At 47.5% G+C, this 22,704-nt stretch overlaps 1 long non-coding RNA gene across 1 annotated transcript in view; it reads right to left on the reverse strand.

Moving 5' to 3' along the window:
- Window positions 1-1,788: 1,788 nt before the first annotated feature.
- Window positions 1,789-22,704, reverse strand: part of LOC111747854 (uncharacterized) — a 94,476-nt gene continuing 73,560 nt past the window's right edge. The window contains exon 6 of the long non-coding RNA XR_010323743.1: window positions 1,789-2,218. This is a non-coding gene — a long non-coding RNA (uncharacterized LOC111747854). The remainder of the gene's footprint in view (window positions 2,219-22,704) is intronic.

Consider the following 22,704-nt stretch of genomic DNA (forward strand, 5'->3'; position numbering starts at 1 on the left):
GAAACAGAGTCTTTCTTTGAAAATGTCATTAGTTAAGTTACCATGAGCCCATACCAGCGTAAGGTGGGTCCTCATCCCTTCTTACAGAAGAGAAGGTCAGACATGGAGACGGAGTCGAGGGGGAAAGACGGCAGGCGAAGATGCATGTACAGTCAGCAAAGGGACACCAAAGGTTCTGGCAGCCGCCAGGAGCTATGGGTTGTGGTCACTGTTAGTTGCTGTCCAGTGGAATCTGACTCATGTGGAGCCCATGTGTGCAGAGTAGAACTGCATTCCGTAGGGTTTTCAAAGCTGTGGCCTTTCGGAAGCACATCTCCAGGCCTTATTTCTGAGATGCCTGTGGGTGGGTTTGAACCATCGGCCTTTCAGTTAGTAGTCCAGTGCTTAACCATTTGTGCCACCCAGGGACTCCAGAAACTAGGAGAGAGGCAAGGAGAGTTTCTTTCTTTCAGATGGAACAAACACAGCTGATAACCTGGTCTTAGACTCTCAGGCTCCAGAAGAGTAAGACAATGAATTTCTGTTCTTTAAAGCTACCCACTTTGTGATATTTTGTTACTACAGCCCTTGGACACCAAGACACCAGCTTAGCATGAAGCCCACACCCTGAGGAGGGTTAAGCCAAAGAGAGACCCAGGGACACAGGCTGGACCCCTGGTGTAGGCGCCCAAGACTGCCCTCCTCTGCACTTCTGTTGTGAGATCTGCTGTCCCCTGTCTGCTCCATGCAGCCCGAGCCTGGATCTTCCGTTACTTGCAGCCCAACGCAAACTGAACCTGAGCCCCTCCCCATGAGACCTCCTCTGAGTCTCCCAGGACTTCAGTCCTTCCCCCCTGTGCTCTGCCCACCCCTGCTTCCACCAATGTGTTCCTGAAGGGCAGAGGTCATCTCTTATTTGTCTCCGCGTCCTGCCCTCTCCCATCCCTCCCCTGTTGTGCTGGTTGCTGGCTGGATGCCCGTCCAATAGTGTTCCATAGAGTTTGTTGAAACAACACATTTTTTTGTAAAAAGTCAATTGGTGAACCTGCTTGTTTTGTTGTGCAACATCCTTAAAGTCCACATGGTATTAGATTTCAGAACTAGGAAAACATTTCTCTCTCCCGAGAGATTAATTAACAGCTTCTATTACAGGCCCACAATCTCTTATGTACAGTTCTGAAATCTAAGTATTTCTGAAAACTTTCCATAAGTTAGTGGTAAACTCATTGGATGGCAAAATCTGACTTGGTCATTCCTGAAGATAGCAAGTCTTTGCTTATCTCACTTAGTATGAATATCTCTATATTTCACTGCAAAATATAGATGTGCTTGGTAATGAGTGGTGGGCCCCGACCCTGTTGGGGTGTTACTTAATACATGGTATATGCACATTATTACTGGTCCAAAATTCAAAATGTTCTGAATTCAGAAAAACATTCTACCCCAGGGTTTCTGATAAGGAATTGCAGCTCTGTATCAGATAGCGGGAGACCTGGTGGCACAGTGGTTAAGAGATTGGCTGCTAACCAGAAAGTCAGCAGTTCGAATCTACCAGCTGCTCCTTGGGAACCCTATGGGGCAGTTTTACTCCGTCCTATGGGTCACTATGAGTTGGTATCGATTCAAAGGCAACGTGTTTATCAGATAGCAAGGGCTGTGTAATACACTTGATTTTCCTTTTATGCCTTGATTGCCTAGAAGGTCCAACTTAAATTATTTATTGACAACTAACCTTTGTCTAAAGTACAATTATCTTGTCTGTTTTTTTTTTTTTTTTTATAAGATGGCTTTAAAAAATTATCTGTGCAATCTGGCTTTCTTGAATTTGTGAGTTTTATTTTAGCCTGTTTCTCATTGTTTCTTTTTAGTGAAATGATATAAACTTACTACAAACGAGTGAATCCAGAGGGACTGTATAGACTATTGGCACAGATGGTCCCTCGGTGTCTGTCTGTCATCCTGCCACAAGACAGTGGGTATGGGGTGGGGCTGACGTGATTACGGAGTGGGTTCTATCTCAGCCTCACCGTGTGCCCAGGGGAAACAAGGGACACACCCCACCATTCCCGATGGCCTCAGTCCTCGGTGGCTTCTTAGTCAACTCATCCAGTCTTCACATACATCCAGCCACCAGCCAGATGCAGTGGGGAGCCCACTTTTGGACAGTGCAGCAAGTGACGAAGCTGCAGGTTTGCATGCTGACAAGCTTCTCCCTAATTCCTCCATCAGACAGATTCTGCTAAAAAACAAAAACAAATGGAAAAACAAACGAACATAAGAAACACTTGTTGAGTCGTTTCTGACTCATGATAACCGCACGTGTTTCAGAGAACTGTTTTCACAGGGTTTTCAACGGCTGGTTTTTCAGAAGCAGATTGCCAGGCCTTTTCTTCAGAGGCATCTCTGGGCGAGTTTGAACCACCCGCCTTTCGGTTAGTAGTCAAGCGCTTCACGTTTGTACCACCCAGATACTGCCATCCTGCTAAAAAGCCTCAAAAGTAATGTTCATACAACTCACATACTATGAATTGATTTTCATATGGAAGTGTGTGTAGATAGATATATAGCTAATGAGATACACATGTTTATTCACTACAATGAAGACAGTGACCATCTCTGAACGATGGGATCTGGGTGATTCTTATTCTTATTTTTTTCGCTCGTCATTGTATTCCAAATTTTCAACAATAATAAGTATTACTTTTGCAATAACAATAAAGAACACAAGTTTGTTTTTAACCCCCTTTGCAGACGTTCTCAGAAAACAGTTTATCAGAGCATGGCAGTCCCTTTCTAACCACCAGCTTCACTGATCTTTGTAAAACACTTACATGTGGATGTGTCAAAAATATATCTTAACACAGTTGAACTGTGCAAAAATTATTCCAGTCAAATGTTCGAGGCTGTCTCTTTTATTAGGTAACATTTTTAAAAGTTGTTTAGAGCTTTGTCTACCTGACATCAAAGCGGTCAGATAATTCCACAATTCAAATTAAAATAATCAGCTTTAGCTTCTATAGTGACTGAGCAGCTGGCACAGGAGGTGGATGGAATATAGGAAGTGACAGTTTGCGGACATGGGGCAACGGGCAGTGCAGGAATGTGATCCCTCGGAAAAACTAAGCAAATAAAGGGGGTGGGGAGGGGAGGAGGCTACAATCAGCCTGGCTTCATGCCTGCAGGCGTTCCCTGAGCCCTGGTGTCCGGAGGGGATCCCAGCAGAGGACAGAGTGGCTTTGAGCTGAGGAGGCAGAGACTGGAGTTTGGGGGAGCTATGGAGGCTGGAATTGGTGGCGCAGAGAACCATAGAGGGAAGAGCAGGCAGAACAGGGGTCCGGAAATCTCGAGTCTTTGGATGAACCCTAATCTGCACCCACATAGGGTGAGGCACCACAGGGCGGGACACAGAACAACCACAGGAAGAAGAAAAATATGCGGGTGCTGCAAGTGTTGCAGCTAGGAGACCTTACACAGGGTTGGAGACCTGCAAGTTCTGACCAGTCAGAGCAGAGTCCTCGGTGAACATGGAAGTAATACGGCAGAGACTCTAGAAAGGTCACACCTCAAAAACAGGGCTAAAATGACCCTGTTTTTGCTGTTAGCTGCTGTCGAGTTGGCTTTGACTCATGGCTACCCCATGTACAACAGAACAAAACGTTGCCTGGTCCTACGCCATCTTCACCATTGATGATATGTTTGAGTCCATTTTTACAGCCACTGTGTATTCTGAGTGTCTTCCAGCCTAGGGGGCTCACCTTTCAGCACTATATTGGACAGTGTTGTGTTGTGATCCGTAGGTTTTCATTGGCTAATTTTCAGAAGTAGACTGCCAGACCTTTCTTCCTAGTCTGAAAGCGCCGCTGAAAACTGTCCACCGTGGGTGACATTGCTGGTATTTGAAATACCAGTGTCATAGCTCCCAGGATCATAGCAACACACAAGCCACCACAGTACTACAAACAGGCAGACAGGTGGTGGAAAACCATCCTAGATAAAGGCTACCCTAGGCCCAGCTTCACAAAGTCTAAAAACAAGCCTCGAAAGATTCAAGCTGATGCGCAAGGAAATTAAGTGCCTGTCAGAACAAAACTCAACACTCTCTAAAGGAAGACAACAAAATCCAGACATTCGACAGTGTAATATTCACAGGTCCAGCATCCAACAGAAAAGCAAAAAGGCAGAAAAATGTGACCTATAATCAAGAGAAACATCAGTCAATAGTAACAGACCAGACAATAACAGGGATGATGGAATTAGCCAAGGACTTTAAAACAACAAATATAAATATTATTCAAAGATTAAAAAAAAAAAAACTCACTGCCGTCGAGTCGATTACTGACTCATAGCGACCCTGTTGGACAGAGTACAGCTGCCCCATAGAGATTCCGAGGAGTGCCTGGTGGATTCAAACTGCTGACATTTTGGTTAGCAGCTGTAGCTCTTAACCATTACGTCACCGGGGTTTCCCAAAGATTTAAAGAAAAACATAAATATAATGAGGGGAGAAATTGAAACCACACGTGGGAACTCCAGAACTGGAAAAATACAATGTCTGGAATGAAAAATTCACCGGATGAAGGTTGATGATCTGAGCAAGATGGTGCAGGCACACATCACCCTGTCTCTCCCCTGAATGCAGCTTTAATTCCTGAACAGAATGCAGGGAGTAGCTTTCTGAGGACTCTGAGAAGTAACTGGTAGGCAAGCGGGGAAACGAGGCCAAAATTCAAAGTGCCATCAAATTGATGGTGGAACTGCCCACTGACTTTTCCTGTGGTATTGCTCAGCCTGGATTCAAAGGCACTCTGAACCTGGAAGGGCACAGCAGGTGTGGACTGAAAGAGCCTCAAGAGAAGCCCTCTCTTTCTATCTGAGGACCAGGAAAGGGAACCCCTAATGGCAGAGTGAGACAACACCCTGTGTTTGTTTTCCCATGTCCCCTCCCTCGCCACCCCAGGCAACCCCACAGAAGCAGTGGTGACAGCAGTCCATGAAAGGCTCCTGAAACTCTGACAGAGGGGAGCCCTTCTCTCTGACCACAAGAACTGTGGCGCCAAGATTGTGGGGCAAAGTCCCACTGCTTTTTCTTACTCTGTCCTCCCACAGATTACATTCCTAGATGCAGCTGCAGCTGTGGGAGGTGTGCAGGAGAGAGCGGAAAATAAAACCCTGGCTTTCTGCCCACAGAACCGGGAAGGGAGGCCCCAGAGAGCTGGAAAAGATTGGGAGATCATGCAGAGAAAGGAGCTCAGGAGAGAATCCAATAAAGCTGGTATGAATTCCTTGGCTCCCCTCTGAGCGGGATATGCATGGATTTGTTCTCAAACAGCACACCACAGAGATCACCAGACTGGAATAAAAAAAACAAGAAGCAATTCTATGCTGTCTGTAAGAAATCCTTTTTGAGTACGATGATATACCAACCAACCAACCAGTCAGGTGCCATCGAGTCAATTCTGACTCAAGATGACGCCATGTGTTTCCAAGTAGAACTGCACTCCATGAGGTTTCCAAGGCTGTGACGTTTCGGAAGCAGATCGCCAGGCCTTTCTTCCATTCTAACCTCCAGTCTTTCAATAAGCAGTCAAGTGTTTAACCTTTTGTGCCACCCAGGGACAAGATGAAAGGAAAAAGGATGCAAAATGATATACCACACGCTAATCAATTTAATCAAACGGAGGTGCATATATGCTGTCAGAAAAAGTAGGCATCGGAGCAAGGCAAATTAAAAAATGATAAAAGGGTCAATTCACTAAGAAGACATAGCAGTCCTAAGTGGTATGCACCCACGATCACATTCCAAAATAAAGAAAGAAAAACTCGACAGAATTGAAAGGACAAAGGGACAAATCCACCGTTATAACTTGAAACATCAGCACTCCTCTATCAGTAATCAGTAGAACAAGTAATAGGACACCAGTAAAGATTTAGAACTGAACAGTGCTTTTACGAAGTGGATCTAATTGACATTTACAGAATACAGGCAGTTCCATTCCTAAATCTGTCTTTAAGTAGAATTTGTGCATAAGTCGGAACGTCTAGGTGTGGTTCGTATCTAATATCAGTTAGTCAAATGTTTGTCATAGTATATAGTATATAGTAAATAGTATATAGTGTTTTTTGGATACAGTATATAGTTTATATAGTATATAGTGTACCTTTCTAAGCATAAAAAAACATTAAAGAAACACTTCCAGATACACTAAAACACCTTTAACATAATAATACAGTAATAAGAATACTAATGTTTTGATGGAGCCCTGGTGGTGCACTGGCTAAGAGCTCCATTGCTAGCCAAAAGGTTTGAAATTCAAACCCACCAGCCTTCTTGGAAACCCTACGGGGCAGTTCTACTCTGTCCTATAGAATCACTGTAAGTCAGAATCAACACCATGGCAAAGAGTTTGGTTTTTGGTTTTTGGTGCTTGGTAAAGTAGATCCCACTTGTTATTATGAACCATTGTCTGCATCTTCTCCTCAGTTGAAGAGATACCTACAGGGCAAATGTTACCCGAAATATTCAGAAGATTCTGTTCTGTAAAATCTTTGAGATCATTTAGATCTTTATTTTAGACTCTGAGCTAAAAAATCTACGTTGTACCATCTGGCCGAATTTCTGCTAAGCTTTGAACCCTCCTCAGTAGAGGCAGGGAGAGTTGGGGACTTTGGCAGGATGGTGTTGGGGCCAGACAGTTCGTCTCCCCATCAGCTGCTCACCAGACATGTCAACCTCAGACACCAATTATGAGGCCTCTGCCTCTGGGTGCAAAGGAGAAAGTGCCCCTCAGGATGTGCTAAGAATGAGTCCGGGCCCACGGGTTGGGAAGAGGATGGTTACGGAAACCCGAGTCTGAAGTTCTCCAGGGACCTCCAGAAATGGTATGGATATACAGAGGTCAGGAATCTAAGACTGCCCCCCTGCCCCCGCAAGAGGCCAAGAACCACTGCAACAATGAAATCCCACAGGTGTAAGGTAGGTGAAACAGAAGCCCAAAGAGGTGCAATGATGGCCCTGGGCAGCACAGCACGGAGGGCCTAGTGGGGTGGGTGTGGCGAAGCTGGGTGAAGGGGCTCCCTGGAGGCCCAGCCATGTGCCAGTGCTACACACTGACCGGTTGTACTCAGAAAACACCTAAAGCACGGTACCAATGACCCGGGCTGCTGACAACTACCACCTGTAGGCCCGCCACGCAGAGGAGAGCGGTGGTGCTTGTGGGCACGCAGATGGTGGGACCCGCTCTCTCCGAGCCCTGAGGGACTCAGGCGTATGTGGGCTCTCCACTGTCGCTGCTGCTGGCCCATGCTGGGTGCCACAGGTCACAGGGGCCTACCCTCTGCCAGCGGCCCCTCAGGACCTGCTGCAGCACATGAGCACACAGAAGAAGCGTGGCCCGTCGCGGGAGCCCGCCCCCAACACCAAGTCAGGTTTTTCCTGATAGGCTTTACAAGGGCTTGGCTCCTAACTGCTGGCTGGCTGTCAGTCGGAAGTTCTAACCTGGGGATTGGCTGTACTCCACCCAACAAGAGAACACAAATCCTTTCTTTTCAAGTGCACAGGGGACATTCACCAAGATAGACCACATCCTTTGTCATGAAATAACCTCAACAAATTTAAAGCAATTTAACTAATTCAAGTTACATTCTTTGACCACAATGGGACTAAACTAGAAATCAGTCACAGAAAGGTAACTGGAAAATGAGCAAACCCTTGTCAATTCACACTCCTAAATGACCCATTAAGCTAGAAGGAGTCTCGAGAAAAACTGGAAAATATTTTTTGACTAAATGAAATAGAAAATAGAACATATCCAAACTTTTGGGATATAAGTAAAGCACTGGTTAGAGAAAAAAATTAGGACTTAATTCTTTACTAGGGAAAAAAAAAGATTTGTATCACAAATCAAAGCTTCTACCTTAAGAAAATAGACAAAGGAGGGAAAAATAAAACTGAAACACACAGAAGGAAAGAAATAATAAAGATAAGAGGATAAAACAATCAAATTGAAAGAAAAAATAAAGAAAATCAATGAAACTTAAAGACAGTTATTTGAAAAGATTAATAAGATTAATTCACCTCTAGTTAAACTGACAAAAAATAAAATAAAAAAAAGAGAAGACACAAATGGCCTCTATCAAGACATCAAAAGGATAATAAGGGAACTCTACAAACAACTCTACCTACACAAACCCGACAACTTAAATGAAACGCATCAACTACTTGAAAGCTAGGAACTACCAAAACCCACCCAAAAAGAAAAAATAACCTGAATAGCCCTACGCCTTTTGAAAAAATTGAATTTTTCATTAAAATATTTTTAAAAAGAACCATACTCAGGTAGTTTTACTAGTGAATTCTACCAAAAATTTAGAGAAAAAAAAATAACATTGATTATATACAATCTCTTCCAAAACATTATAATAGGAGGAAACACTTCTCAACTCAATTTATGAAGCCAGACGATAGCACAGGAAAAGAAAACTATAGACCAGTATCTCTCATGAACATAGAAATAACCCCAACAAAATATTCACAAATAAAATTCAGAACCATATTTTAAAAAAATACAACACATCTAAGTGGGATCAGGAAACCCTAGTGTGTAGTGGGTAAGTACTATGGCTGTTAACCAGGAGGTCGCCAATTGGAATCTGCCAGGCGCTCCTTGCATACTCTATGGGGCAATTCTACTCTGTCCTATTGGGTCGCTATGAGTGGGCTTGTTTTTTTTAAGTGGGCTCTACCCCATAAATGCAAGGGATATTTGAAAATCAATCAGTGTAGTTCACCATATTAACAGACTAAAGAAAAAAATTATATCATGATATCAGTTATCCATAAAATTGACAAAATCCAGCATCCATTTATGGTAAAGACTTCCAGCAAACTAGGAATAGAAGAGAACTTCCTTAATATGGTAAAGATAAATGGAAAATCAGGGAACACCTAGAGAAACCTACCACTAACGTCAGATTCAGTGGTGAAAGACTCACCTCCCTACAGGAAGAAATAAGGCAAAGGTAACTGCTGTCTCCGCCCTTCCTCAACATCGTACTGTAAGTACCAGTCAGTGCAGTCAGCTAAGAAAGGAAATGAAAGCCTATGGATTTTATAAGAAAAAAGTAAAACTGTCGCTATTCACAGGTGGCATGATTGTCTGTGTAGAAAATCCTAAGGAATTTTTAAAAAGCCCTTACAGTTAACGAGCTCAGCAGTATTTCAGGATAAAAGGTCATGGTGTCAGGATAAAGAATTAATTGTATTTCCATATACTAGTAATAAAAAATTTGAAATAAAAAAATACATATACCATGTACAGTAATTTCCCCCAAATGAAGTATTTACTATAAATCTAACAAAACATGTTCAGGACTGTATGCTAAAAACAATAAGACATTAATGAAAGAAGCAAAAGAAGACCTAAATAAATGAAGAGACACCCCATCTTCATGGATTGGAGGACTCAGTACAGTTTATATGTCAATTCTCCCCCAAACTCATCTCTAGATTTTACACAATTTCAATCAAAACTCCAGCAGGAATTATTTCTGTATGTGTGTATACATAGACAAGTCAATTCAAAATTTTATGTGGAAAGGCAAAGAAAGTAGAATAGTTAAAGCAATTGTAAAAAAGAAAAATAAAGTTCAAGGAAGCATACTAGCCAATTTAAAGACTTCCTGTATAGCTACAGCAAACACGACATCGTGGTATCGGTGCAGGAACAGACGCATGTCTCAACAGAACAGAATAGAGAGTCCAGAAATAGACCCACATAAACACGGTCAGTTGATTTTTTTACCTTAAAAAATTGAGGTATAATTCATATGCTAAAACAGTTTACCATTTTAAAGTGTACGATGCAGTGGTTTTTAGGATATTCACAAGGTTGTGCGAACACCGTCACTATCTGATTTCAGAGCATTATCGCCCTCCCAGAAAAAATCCCCATGCCCATCAGTAGTCACTCCCATTCTCTTTTTCCTTAATCCCTGGAAACCGCTAATCTACTTCATATAGCCATGGGTTTGCCTATTCTGGACATTTCATACAAATGGAATCCTAAAATACGTGGCCTTTTGTGTCTGGTTTTCAAGGGTCATCCATATTATAGCTTGTATCAGTACTTCATCCCTTTTCATGACTAAATAATATTCCATTGAATGGATTACGGAAGCAGACTGCTGCAGCTGGTACTTTCAAACTGCCAACCTTTTGGTTAACAGCTAAGCGCTTTAACCACTATGCCACCAGGGCTCCTTTGTTTGTAGGGATTATAGCCTTAGAAACCCTATGGGGCAGTTCTACTCTGTCCTGTAGGGTCACTATGAGTCAGAACTGACTCAGTGTCAACGGGTTGGCTTTTTTTTTTTTTTTTTTGTCCGTCTGTACAATCAGGGATGGATTACTCAATAAGCGAGGTACGTATGGGCTTACTTGTGTTTACTTACCAATCTGTAGTGCATGATGTCACCACATTAAAGATGTGGTGAAACGCATCTGAAATTGTGCACTACAGGTTAGTAAGTAAACACAGTTAAAAACCAAAAAAAGCTCATAGAGGACAGAGTAGAGCTGCTCTATAGAGTTTTCAAGGAGTGCCTGGTGGATTTGAACTGCCAACCTTTTGGTTAGCAGCTGTAGCACTTAGCCACTATGCCACCAGGGTTGCAGACATGGTCAGGCCTGTGCATACCTTGCTTACTCTAAGCCCGTACATGCCTTGCTCACTGGTTAATCCGCCCCCGTGCGGAATGCACACTCCTTTCACGTACACACAGCACATTTGCCAAGGTAGGTCACGTGCTGGATCAGAAAATAAGTATCGATACATTTAAAAGGGCTGGAATCATACAACGTCTGTTCTCTGACCACCGTGGACCTAAACTAGAAATCAGTAACATAAAGATGTATGACTATTACCAAAATATTTTGAAATTAAACAAAATACTTCTAAAAAATCCATGAGTCAAAAAAGAAATCACAAGGATAATTAGACAATATTTTGAATGGAGTGATAGTGAAACACGAATATATAAAAATTTTCAGGATGGTAACTAAACACTGTTGTCATTGCTCGTAGCTGCCCTGGAGTCAGCCCGACTCATGGAGACCATGTGCACAGCAGAAGCCACACTGCCTGGTCCTGCGTCACCCACAGGATGGGTGGCAGATTGGCCCATTGTGATCCACAGGGTTTTCATCGGCTGACTTTGGGAAGCAGATCACCAGGCCTTTCTCCCTAGTACATCCAAGTCTGGAAGGTCTGCTGAAACCTGTTCAACATCATACCAAACAAACAAACCCGAACCCATTGCCATCGAGTCGAGTCCAAGTCCTAGTGACCCAATAGGACAGAGTAGAGCTGCCCCACAGGGTTTCCAAGGAGCAGCTGGTGGATTCAAACTGCCGACCTTTTGGTTGTCAGCCACAGCTCTTAACCACTGTACCACCAGGGCTACGTTCAGCATCATAACAACACGCAAACCTCCACTGACAGGTGAGTGTTGGTTGGTGGCTGTACGTGAGGTACACTGGCTGGATTCAAACCTCCGTCTATTGAGAGGAAAGTGAGGGTCCTACCTCTGAACCACCGCTGCCCCAGCTAAACGCTGCTAAAAGGGATCTGCATGGCTTTCAACACTTGAATTAGAACAGAAGGGTGTGTAAGTGGGGACCACAGAGGCGGGTGAGTGGCTGCTTTGGGAGGCGGTGAGGACAGTTGTGGGGCAGGCCTGCAGGTGCAGGGTCCTGAGCACAATTCTGTACTGAGGTGAGAAAATCCAACAGCCAGCTGGGAAATAGACCAGCCAGAGAAACAAGACAGCGTCTTCTTGGTGCTCCGCTAGTCTCCTTGAGCACCAGAGAATGCCTTGACTCTACTTATTGTCTGAAGTGGAGTTGTGCTTTCTGGTGTCCACCAAAATGCCCAGAAAAGACTCAACGCAATGGGGAGTGGGGGGCTGAACCCTGGGGGTGGGAGCTCAAGGTCTCTGCCTGGGGCGTGTCTGAACCTCCACCGCCTCATCGCCTGTCCCTCTGGGTAGGGGCAAGAGGGGGCCGCTGTGGTCCGGCCTTGCAGTGAAATCTGAATAATTGATGCCCAGTGTAATGTTTCACCCAATTGTCATAAAGCAAGAAACACAAGCCCAGTGTGTGGCAGATGAGGCCATGCACAAAGGGGGTTTTCATCGCCCCCTTTCCCGGCCTCTCTCCCAGCACATGATCTACCACAATCGGCTTGTGTTCTCTCCTCTCCCCAGGAGCCACAGGAGGGATTACCCAGGAGGCTCCCTCTGACGGCAGGGAGGTTCTGCGGTATCATCTGGAGCGGGTGCCCAGCTGCTGCTGGGACCCCGCCTGGCACAGCCTCCTAGCCGAGGGCAGCTTGCAGGACCACTATAAATGCTGCCCTAGCCCTCACCCAAACAAATGTTGCAGATGGGCCCCCTGGGTTTGTGGGCCCTGCCTGCTAAGGGGGAGGGGGAGGAGGAGGCACATCCTAGGGACTCCCTGAGCCCCAGGCAGATGGGAGGGAGCCCAGCCCGTTTTAATTTCTGGCCCTGGGAGCTAGTATTCATTTGTCACACCTTGAGGGAACAGTCAGTGAACTCCTAACATAGTCCCTGAGCAGGAACAGGTGACAGCCAGCCCTCTCTGGCTGGGCACCCAGGGCCATGACAGCATGTCTGGACCACAGCAGGGTGCCGGCTCCTGGTGTCTGTGCCAACTCGGTCAGGTTTGGAGCTGCAGAGACGGGCATCCTGGGCAGGGTGTGGCGTGCTCCCTGCCAGGGTCTCCATCACCATTTATGCTATCTTGGACAGGCATAGAAATGTCTGCTCAACTTGAGTTTAGTACTTGCTCCCGCCCACAAGTTAATGAGTCTTGGAGCCATTTGTGTAGTTTTGGGGCAAGAAGGAAGGGACTGTAGCTGAAAAGCCCCAAGCTTCTCCTGAGGAGGAAGGAAATGAAGTGACGTATGGAGAGCTGGGCCAAGTGTGGGCACAGTGCTGGCCACCTCTGGCAGTGCTGCAGGCAGTCCTTGGGTTTATGGTGGTCAGAAAGGGTGCTAGAGTGTACCCGTGTGTGCCCAGGAGGACGTGGTTGATCCACTCATCATCACACCGGGAGCAGGATGGGCTGCATGGCCTGTGGGAACACCAAACCAAACCAGTTGCTGCCAAAATCGACCTCAGCTCATGGCGAACCCCTGTGTATCAGAGTAGAACTGTGCTCCACAGGGTTTCAAAGTTCAAGTTTTTGGAATCAGGTCACCACACCTTTCTTCCAAGGTGTCTCTGGGTAGACTTGAACAGCCAACCTTTTGGTTAGCTTTTGACTGTTGGCACCACCCAGGAACTCCATAGTCTGAGAGCCAGTGCAAAAGGAAAACACAGGAGCCCTTATTCAAAAAGCAGGAAAAAGCTCTTTCCTTTCTTCCCCTATCTCTCTCTGGACCAGCCATGGTGTTTTTTATTTTCTATTAATGTTGTGCTCCCTTGGGTATGGGGTACTTGTGGCGAGAGTGCAGATTCCCGCAGGACCCAACACCCTGCCCCACAATTCAGTGGGAGAGGCTTACACACCTGCCCCTCCCTGCACCTGTGCCCAGGCCCCAGCCAGGGGCAGTGGTCACGGGGGCAGGGGGGGAGCAGAGAAGAGTATATGGCCAAGGACCCTCACTGGAGAAGTGAGGGGAAGCAGGAGATGGGCCCCCGTGTGTGCTCCATTGTCCCATTGGACTCCATTTACAGAACACAAATTTAAAGATAAAATTGTTAAGCGTTCCAAGATGGCGGCACAACCTCTTCTGAGAGCACCCCCTGCCCTGGTCGCAGACCCACCAAGCCAGCCCTGGCTGAGGGGGTCTTTCTCCTGCCTTTCTGTGATAAACCTGCTCCCCGTCCAGGCGGCTGGGTGGACTGCTGGGCATGCGACCGGGGGGCTGTTGCAGAACTGGAGGGTCTGGGACAAGCCCGCACTGCGGTGGCCCAAGGCAGCGCACCAGCACTGAGAGTCCGAATTGAAGGCAGAAGGAAGGAGTGCTGAGCTGCATGACAGGAGTGGACAACTGCAGATGGTTCACAGCTGTGTCCTCACTGAGCTGGATGACAGGAGTGGACAACTGCAGGTGGTTCACAGCTGTGTCCCTCACTGAGCTGGATGACAGGAGTGGACAACTGCAGGTGGTTCACAGCTGTGTCTCTCACTAGGAACTGTTCGCAGCCTCAGAGAACATCCTTGCCCAAGATCTTGCCCCTCCCAGGGGCCGCCCATGGCCAATGCCATGCCCACAGCTCCAGGGCCACTGCAGGACTGGTGAGGCCTCGGGTACAGTTGCATCCTGGGTCTTCCTCTCCCTCTGACTGGTCCTGCTCTCCTCACTTCCTTACAGGTGTATCTTAGAAAGAAGACTCTTAAGGGACCTGGGACAGGTGCCACTTGCCGAACAGCTGGCACTAGGGGTGCCCTCATAGGTGGTAGGCAGAGTGTGAACAGTCCCTGGCAGGCTGCAGCAATGGGACTGTTAGCCCTTGCATCAGAGAAGAACCAGGTATGATTCCAGGGAAGAGGGTGGCTGGCTGGGACCATGTACTGGGGTTGAGAAGCGTGTGTGTGTGTGTGTGTGTGTGTGTGTGTGTTTGGGGGGGATGCTGTAACTGGTGGACCCCCAGCTGCTCTGAGCACCACTGGTTCTTAAAGGGAGATAATGACAGACTGGAGATACTCACAAATTCACATCAAAATGTGGAAGCCAGAGGGCCTCCTAGAACATTTAAGGAGACCCTTAGGCCTGGCAGGGCTGGTGGGGAGGGGGGAGAGGGGGAGGAGCAAGGAAGAAGCCTGGTGGAGCAGAGGCTGAGGCCTACAGGTTATTCATAAGCACAGCACCTCTGTGCTTTGGCAGGTGTTGTGGGCTGATTTGTGTCCTCTTTTTTTTTTTTTTAAAGATACGTTCAAGTTGTACCCCTGTACCTGTGAATGTTATTTGAACCTTATTTGGAAATAGCATCTTTGCAGATGTAATTAATTAATAAGAGTTCCAACTGGAATAGGGTGGGTCCTAATCCAGTATGACTGGCATCCTGATAAGAAAGGGAGAAGGGACTTAGACACAGAGACACACAGGAAGGAGCCCACATGAAGACAGAGGCAGAGATCGGAGTGACGCTGCCTGCGGTGCAATGAATTACTTAATACGGCCCTTCTAGCCACATACTCTGTAACTCCCACCAAATGACTGGGTGTGGCTATGCAAATGAGGTGCTTGTGGCCCACCAAGGGGATTGGATAGTTTGCTAATAATGTAAATAAGTTGCATGGCACCCTTGTGGGGGTGGAATCATGCAAATAAGCTGTATGGAATTCTAATGAGGGAATTGGTCAGTTTTGCCATCCTGCTAGGTTTAAAATGAACCATCCCAGGGGCAGGAGGGAGGATCTCGCCACCACCAAGAAAGAAGAGGCAGGAGTGGAGTGCATCCTTTGGACCCAGGATCCTTGCACTGAGAACCTCCTAGGTCCAGGAGACAGAGATAGAGAGAGCTGTAACACTGGAAATGGTGAGAGACAGCAAGAAGCAGCAGCAGAGAAATGGTGGCAGCAGAGCTAGGAGTTTGGCAGGAGATGGTATGGTGGGCTTTTTAGCCCAGGGATCGAGAAAGTAGAGTGCCTTTGGGCAGAAGGCTTGCTGGCAGAGTGGGCATTTCTCAGAGCTAGGCTCCCCAACCCATGAAGCAAGAGAGCTGAGTACCTTTGGGCAGGAGTCTTCCTAGCGGAGTGGGCTGCCTCCGAATACTTATAAGTAGAGCTAAAAGACCTTTGTAACACTTGCCCAAGCAGGGCAGAGGCTGAGGGGTCAGAGAGAGGCCTGCCTGTGGGAATGGCTGAGAAGGGGCTGTCCTGATCGAAGAACGATATCCTGAGCATTCCTGAGCCTCAATTGTAACCTGTTACTTCCCTAAGGGAGCCATGGTGGCCCAGTGGTTAAGAGCTGCTAACTAAAAGGTTGGCAGTTTGAATTCTCCGGCCGCTCCTTGGCAACCTTATGGGGCAGTTCTACTCTGTCCCATATGGTTGCTATGACTCGGAATCAACTCAATGGCAACGGGTTTGGTTTTTTTGGTTTTTACCTCCCTAACAAGCCCCATAATCATGAATATTGCCTATTAGTTCTGTGTGGGCATTGCAAAAATTATCAAACCCAGCAGAGGAGTAGAGAGTGCTGTGGGAGGGATGGCTGGTGTCAGAGCTGATGAAAAGGTTGGAGGGTGGAGGCAAGTCTGACCTCTGTCTCATAGGAATCAGCCTTGGGCTGTTGACCTTGATTCTCCTTGTGAAGTTAGAGGAGGTCAGATGCCCCTGCCATGCCATTTTCACACTGCTACAAGCCAAAGAAGACTTGGGACCACCAGAAGCTGGAAGAGGCAAGGAAGAATCCCTCCCCTAGAGCCTTTGGAGAGTAGCCTTGCAGACACCTTGATCTTGGACTTCTGCCCTCAAGAACTGTGAGAGATTAAATTTCTGTTGTTTTAAGCTACCATGTTTGTGGTCCTTTGATACGACAGCCTGGGGGACTAGGACAGTGAGTGCTCTGTACCAAGTTCAGGGCCACAATGGAAAAGCAGTGGGAACCTGAGACCTGGGATGCCAAGATCTGGGTAGGTGTAGGTGAGAACCTTGAACTCCAGATTTCTGTGAGCCCTCTGGGCCTGCAGGAGTGGCCTGCTCCCCTCATTAGGCAGAAGTTCTCCCCCTCCCCCACATGCTCCCCATCTCCCCGTTCCTGCTCGATGGTCACACAGAGGCCTCCGATGTGGCAGGTGTCCAACAAGATATGTTCCTCCCAGGATCTAACTCCATGATCCCCCTGGGCAAGCAGATCCATCATGAGGGGCAAACCCCAGTATAGCAAGATTGGGGGGATGCAGGACCTGCTAAGGGAGGGCAGGAGTATATGCCAAAGGAGCTGCAGGGCGAGGTAGGACCTGGCCAGACAGTAAGTATGCCTGGGACTGGACCCCGACGGGCTGAGGCAAAAAGGGTGGGGCCAGGGTAAGGACGAGCTCCTCAATGGGGGGACACTCTCTGCTCTGGGGTGTGGAATTGAACACCCTGGCAAGGACCCTGCATGGCTCTGGGAAGCTCAGGGGCAAGATGGCCATACCATGTGCAGAGAAATGGCAGAACAGCCACCCAAGGGGCCAAAGGCTCCCAGTGGTTACCACATGAGAGGCCGGAGAACGCAGCAGCCCACACCCACGTCAGCGACCCAAGCGGGGCTGATGGACCCTCCGTTTTACCAAAGGCACAAAGCGTCCCTCCCTTGTGAGAGGGGCAGCGTGTTGTTGAGAAGCTCATCTTGGCTGTAAGTCAGGGCTGACGGTGGGAGGTGCTAGGAGCACAGTGTAGTAGAGGGCAGGTGGGAGCTGAATCCAGAAGCCAGGGGACTGCAATGACCTCAATGACTAGCAAGATCAGAATAGCAGCTGGGGTCTCCATGCAGAGCACTGAGGAGATGGTTAACAGCGCTCAGGGTCCACGAGGCCAGTGGACAGCAGTCAACAGAGCGTTGATTAGTTCATGCAACAAGCCATATCACCGATGGACCATCAGGAGGCTGAGCCAGCCACCCCCTAATCCCCCAGATCACCATTCCCCAGTTAGTCGTCAGACGTAGGCCCCACTGACTGTGCCCTGTGACGAAGGCTTTGCAACCCCATGGCAGTGTACACAGCATCGAAGACTCCGGGCCTGTCTAGAGGCAGCCCCGCATTACCTGGGTCTGAACCAATATTGATAAATGGAGATCAGAGGGTCACATGGCCCGCGGAGAGTGTGGGGCTGGTGGGAGCCAGGTCTTGGCCTGCCTCTCTGGGGCCTGTGGTCTATTGACCGCCTGGTAATCACTTTTCCACTTCTTGAGTGTATTATTGGAGTGGAGATTCTTGGCAGTTGGCAGAATTCCCCTCACCCCCTGGGTGCCTTAATCTGTGGGGTAAGAGCAATTGGAGTGGGGAAGGCCGGCAGAAGCCTTTGGAGAGGTCTTTTCCCCTTGCCAAGCCAGGATAAAAAAAACAGCAACCAAACCTGTTGCTGTCCAGTAGACTTCAACTCATGGCAACAACATGTGTTACAAAGTAGAACTCTGAGGATCTGCTTGGCTGTAATCTTTATGGAAGCAGATCACCAGGCCTGTCTTCCACAGCAGCACTGGGCGGGTTCAAACCACCAACCTTTAGGTTAGTTGTTGTTGTTAGGTGCCATCAAATTGATGCTGACTCATAACAGAACGAAACAGTGCCCTGTCCTGTGCCGTCCTCACAATTGTTACTATGTTTGAGCCCATTGTTGCAGCCACTGTGTCAATCCATCTCATTGAAGGTTTTCCTCTTTTTTGCTGACTCTACTTTACCAAGCATGTTGCTCTTCTCCAGGGACTGGTCCCTCCTGATAACATTTCCAAAGTAAGTGCGATTAAGTCTCACCGTCCTCACTTCTAAGGAGCATTCTGGCTGTACTTCTTCCATGACAGATTTGTTTGTTCTTCTGGCAGTTCACAGTATATTCAATATTCTTCGCCAATACCATAATTTGAAGGCATCAGTTCTTCTTCAGTCTTCCTTATTCATTGTCCAGCTTTTGCACACATGAGGAGATTGAAAATTGATCTTTATGGATTCCATTTCATTTTTGACAACTTCCAATTTTCCTAGATTCATATTTTGTACATTCTACTTTCCGATTATTAATGGATGTTTGCAGCTGTTTCTTCTCATTTTGATTCATGTCACATCACCAAATGAAGATCCTGAAAGCTTTACTCCACCCACGTCATTGAGGTCAACTCCACTTTTTGGAGCCATCTCTTCCCCAGTCATCTTTTGACTGCCTTCGGACCTGAAGGACTCATCTTCTGGCACTATACCAATGTTCCTTTGCTATTCATAAGGTTCTCACTGGCCAATTTTTTAGAAGTAGATCACCAGGTCCTTCTTTCTAGTCTGTCTTACTATGGAAGCTCCGTTGAAACCTGTTTACCATGAGTGACCCTGGTGGTATTTGAAAAATACCAGTGACATAACATCCAGCGTCACAGGTATACACCAGCCACCACAGTACAACAAACCGAGAGGTAAGTGGTGGCGTAGGTTAGGAGCCGAGTACAAACCCAGGGACCTGGATAGTAAATCAAAAACAGTGTTCCAGTCCCTGATGGAGCGGGAGAACAGTGGGATGCAGATCTCAAACTCTCATAAAAAGACTAGGCTTAATGGTCTGACTGAGACTGGAGGGATCCTGACAGTCACTGTCCCTGAACTCTTTGTTAGCCCAAGATTGGAACCATTCCCAAAGCCAACTCTCCAGACAGGGATTGGACTGGACTATGAGATAGACAATGATACTGGTGAGGAGTGAGCTTCTTGGCTCAAGTAGACACATGAGACTATGCGGGCAGCTCCTGTCTGGAGGCGAGATGAGAAGGAAGAAGGGGAGAGGGGCTGCTTGAATGGACACGGGGAATACAGGGTGGAGAGGAAAAGTGTGCTGTCTCATTAGGGGGAGAGCAGCTAGAAGTACATAGTAAGGCGCGTATAACTTTTTGTACGAAAGACTGACTTGATTTGTAAACTTTTGCCTAAAGCACACAAACACACAAAAAAATAGTGTCGCATTCTTAGGGGTGGCAAAGATTAATGTCACCCTCAAAAAGTTCAATAATTTAGAGGCATTGGTCCCTGTCATACCCCGGCTAATTCACAAGTCTGGCCCCTACAAAAGCTAGATACACGGTATAGGAAGGTAGATTGTAGTGGACCACACAAACGTAGCCAGGTAGTAGCCCAGCTGCAGCTGCTGTGCTGACTTGTGATCTTTGGTTGAGCAGGTTAACATAGCCAAGAGTGGTGCAAATAGTTAACACGCTTGCTGCTCACCAGAAAGTTAGAGGTTCAAATGTACCCAGAGGCACCTGGGAAGAAAAGCCTGGCAATCCACTTCCAAAAAATCAGCCATTGAAAACCCTATGGAGCACAGTTCTACTCTGACCCTCAGCTCCATGGCAACTGGTTAAGTACATGATTCGTGGCCGTCACCTGGTAAATGTAGTCTCTTCCCCCCCTGCACTCACAGCAGTTGGAGAGCAGTCCACATTTACCCAATGAATCCCTCATCCCTGAATCCCACCCTTGTCCTCCAGGCTTACCACAAACTTTACAGGCATTTTTTGGCTCATCCAAAAAAAAAAAAGGGAATGAAAATTGCCCACACTAAGGTCATAACGGGAACTGCTGAGGTGTAAGGCTGGGATTGCAGGAAGGGAATGGGGTCTGCTCGCAGGAGGTAACTGTGGGAAACCAGCCAGCCTCTCGGCCTGTCAGGAGGACCTAGACAGGAAGGGGTGCTGGAGAGAGGATTCCGATGCCCCACATCTGTGGAAAGTGCACCCATGGCAGGGGCTAGGGAATCGAGGTTTCTAATTTGGTTTATTATTTTTTTAATGCACTTCATTTTTCAGAGAAGTTTTAAGTTTAGGGAAAATCGTGTAGAATGTACTTTCTGTAAAGTTCTCATTGCCCTTCTCCCCTGTACAGTTTCCCCACTGTCGCATCTGGCCTTCCTGGGGTGCATTTCTTACGATACATCATTATCAGCTGTAGTTTACATCAGGGCTGACTCTGTGCTGCACAGTCCCATGGGCCTTACAAATGCATAATGTCATGCGTCCACCAGTGTCATGCAAAGCCACTTCACTGCCCTAAAATGCCCTGTGCTCCACCTGTTCGTGGCCACCCCCGTTTTTGATCCCATCAGTCGTGGGAAGTGTAAAAACGGTGTGGGGGCATCAGGACTCCTCATCTCAGTTCGCAAGGGGAAGGAGAGAGTCACCGTCATCATCAACCCAGGGCTGATGCCTGTGAGTGGAGGTCAGACATGCCTCCTCTCTCCTTCCTTTTTACCATCCTGACGGTGGCCATCCCTCCCACGGCCCTCTCCACTTCCCTGCTGGGTGTAATAATTCATTGCAATGGCCACACAGAACTCACAGACCATGCTCACAGTTATGGGGCTTATTAGCCAAGTTAACAGGTTACGACTTGGGATCAGGATCGACAGGCTACAGCTCGGGGCCAAGATAAGGAAGCATGTAGGCAAAGTCTCCCTTCTTCAATGCAGGACAGCTGTCAGCTCCTCTCAGCCATGCAGGGGTCCACTTGGCCCACTGAGGACAGGCTCCTCTCTCAGGCCTCATCCCTGAGAGGCCCAGTCTCTGCCGTGCTTGGCAAGTGTTACAAAACTCTTTAGCTCTGACACTAAGTGCCCAGTGGCACCCTACTCCACCGGGAAGCCTCCGACCCGAAGGCTCTCAGCTCTCTCACTCTGTGGGTCAGCACATCCACTGGGAAGCCCACTGTGCCATCTCAAGCCTGTCTTCTGGTTCTGCTGCCACCAATTCTTTGCAGTTGGACTCTGCCGTGCTTGCCATCACTTCTTGCCACCTCACGCCTTCTCCAGTGTTAAAGTTCTCTGTCTCCTGGGTCTAGGAGGTTCTTCGCTCAGGGACCCTGGGACAAGCTCTCCTCCAGGCTCTTCTCTCTTGAAGGTAGTGAGGTTCTCCCTTCCACCTCTGGGACGGCTCATTTTAAACCTAGCCAGTTGGCAAAACTGACCAATCTCCTTACTAGGGTTCCATACACATTATTTGCATGGTCTCACACCCACAAGAGTACCATGCACTTTATTAGTATTATCAGCAAGCTGTCCAATCCCCTGGGTGGGCCGCAAGCATCTTATTTACATAGCCCCACCCAATCATTTTGTGGGAGTCACAAGACCATGCGTGGCTGCTGTTGTTGTTGTTAGGTGTTGTCAAGTCGGTTCCGACTCCTAGTGACCCTACGCACAGCAGAATGAAACACCACCCAGTCCTGCGCCATCCTCACAATTGCTGTTATGCTTGAGCCCATTGTTGCAGCCACTGTGTCAGTCCATCTCGTTGAGGGTCTTCCTGTTTTTCACTGACCCTCTACTTTACCAAGCATGATGTCCTTCTCCAGGGGCTGGTCCCTCCTGACAACATGTCTAAAGTATGTGAGATGAAGTCTCACCATCCTTGCTTCCAAGGACCGTTCTGGTTGTACTTCGTCCAAGACAGATTTGTCTCTTCTTTTGGCAGTCCATGGTATGTTTGATATTCTCCGCCAATACCACAATTCAAAGGCATCAATTCTTTGGTCTTCCTTATTCATTGTTCAGGTTTTGAATGTATATGATGCGATTGAAGACACCATGGCTTGGGTCAGGGGCACCTTAGTCCTCCTCAGGGTGACATCTTTGCTTATGCGTGGCTAGAAGGGCCATATTAAATAATTCACGGCACTGAAGGAAGCTCTTCTCGGCCTGTGGTTCTGCAGGGTGGTGCCCAATTAACAGAAGGGGGCTGGGTCGGCTGGCCCAGGTCCAAATCCCTGTCCTGCTTCGGACTAGCTCCATACCTGGGGCCAGTTATGTAACGTCTGTAAACTGAAGCACCTTGACTTACAAAAGGGATTAGAGTCACACCTGTCCCGCCCCAGCTCCCCTGGCTGGCTGTGAGGACTAAGCAGGACGATGAATTTCAAGTTCCTTGCAGTGCACTTTCCCTCCTCAGAGATCAGGCCTCTCTGCATGGGCAGGGCTTCTGAGCCTGGCCCGGGGATACAGTCAGAGTGGTCCTGGCTCAG

Source organism: Loxodonta africana, chromosome 13, assembly GCF_030014295.1.
Source record: "Loxodonta africana isolate mLoxAfr1 chromosome 13, mLoxAfr1.hap2, whole genome shotgun sequence".
Taxonomy (NCBI): domain Eukaryota; kingdom Metazoa; phylum Chordata; class Mammalia; order Proboscidea; family Elephantidae; genus Loxodonta; species Loxodonta africana.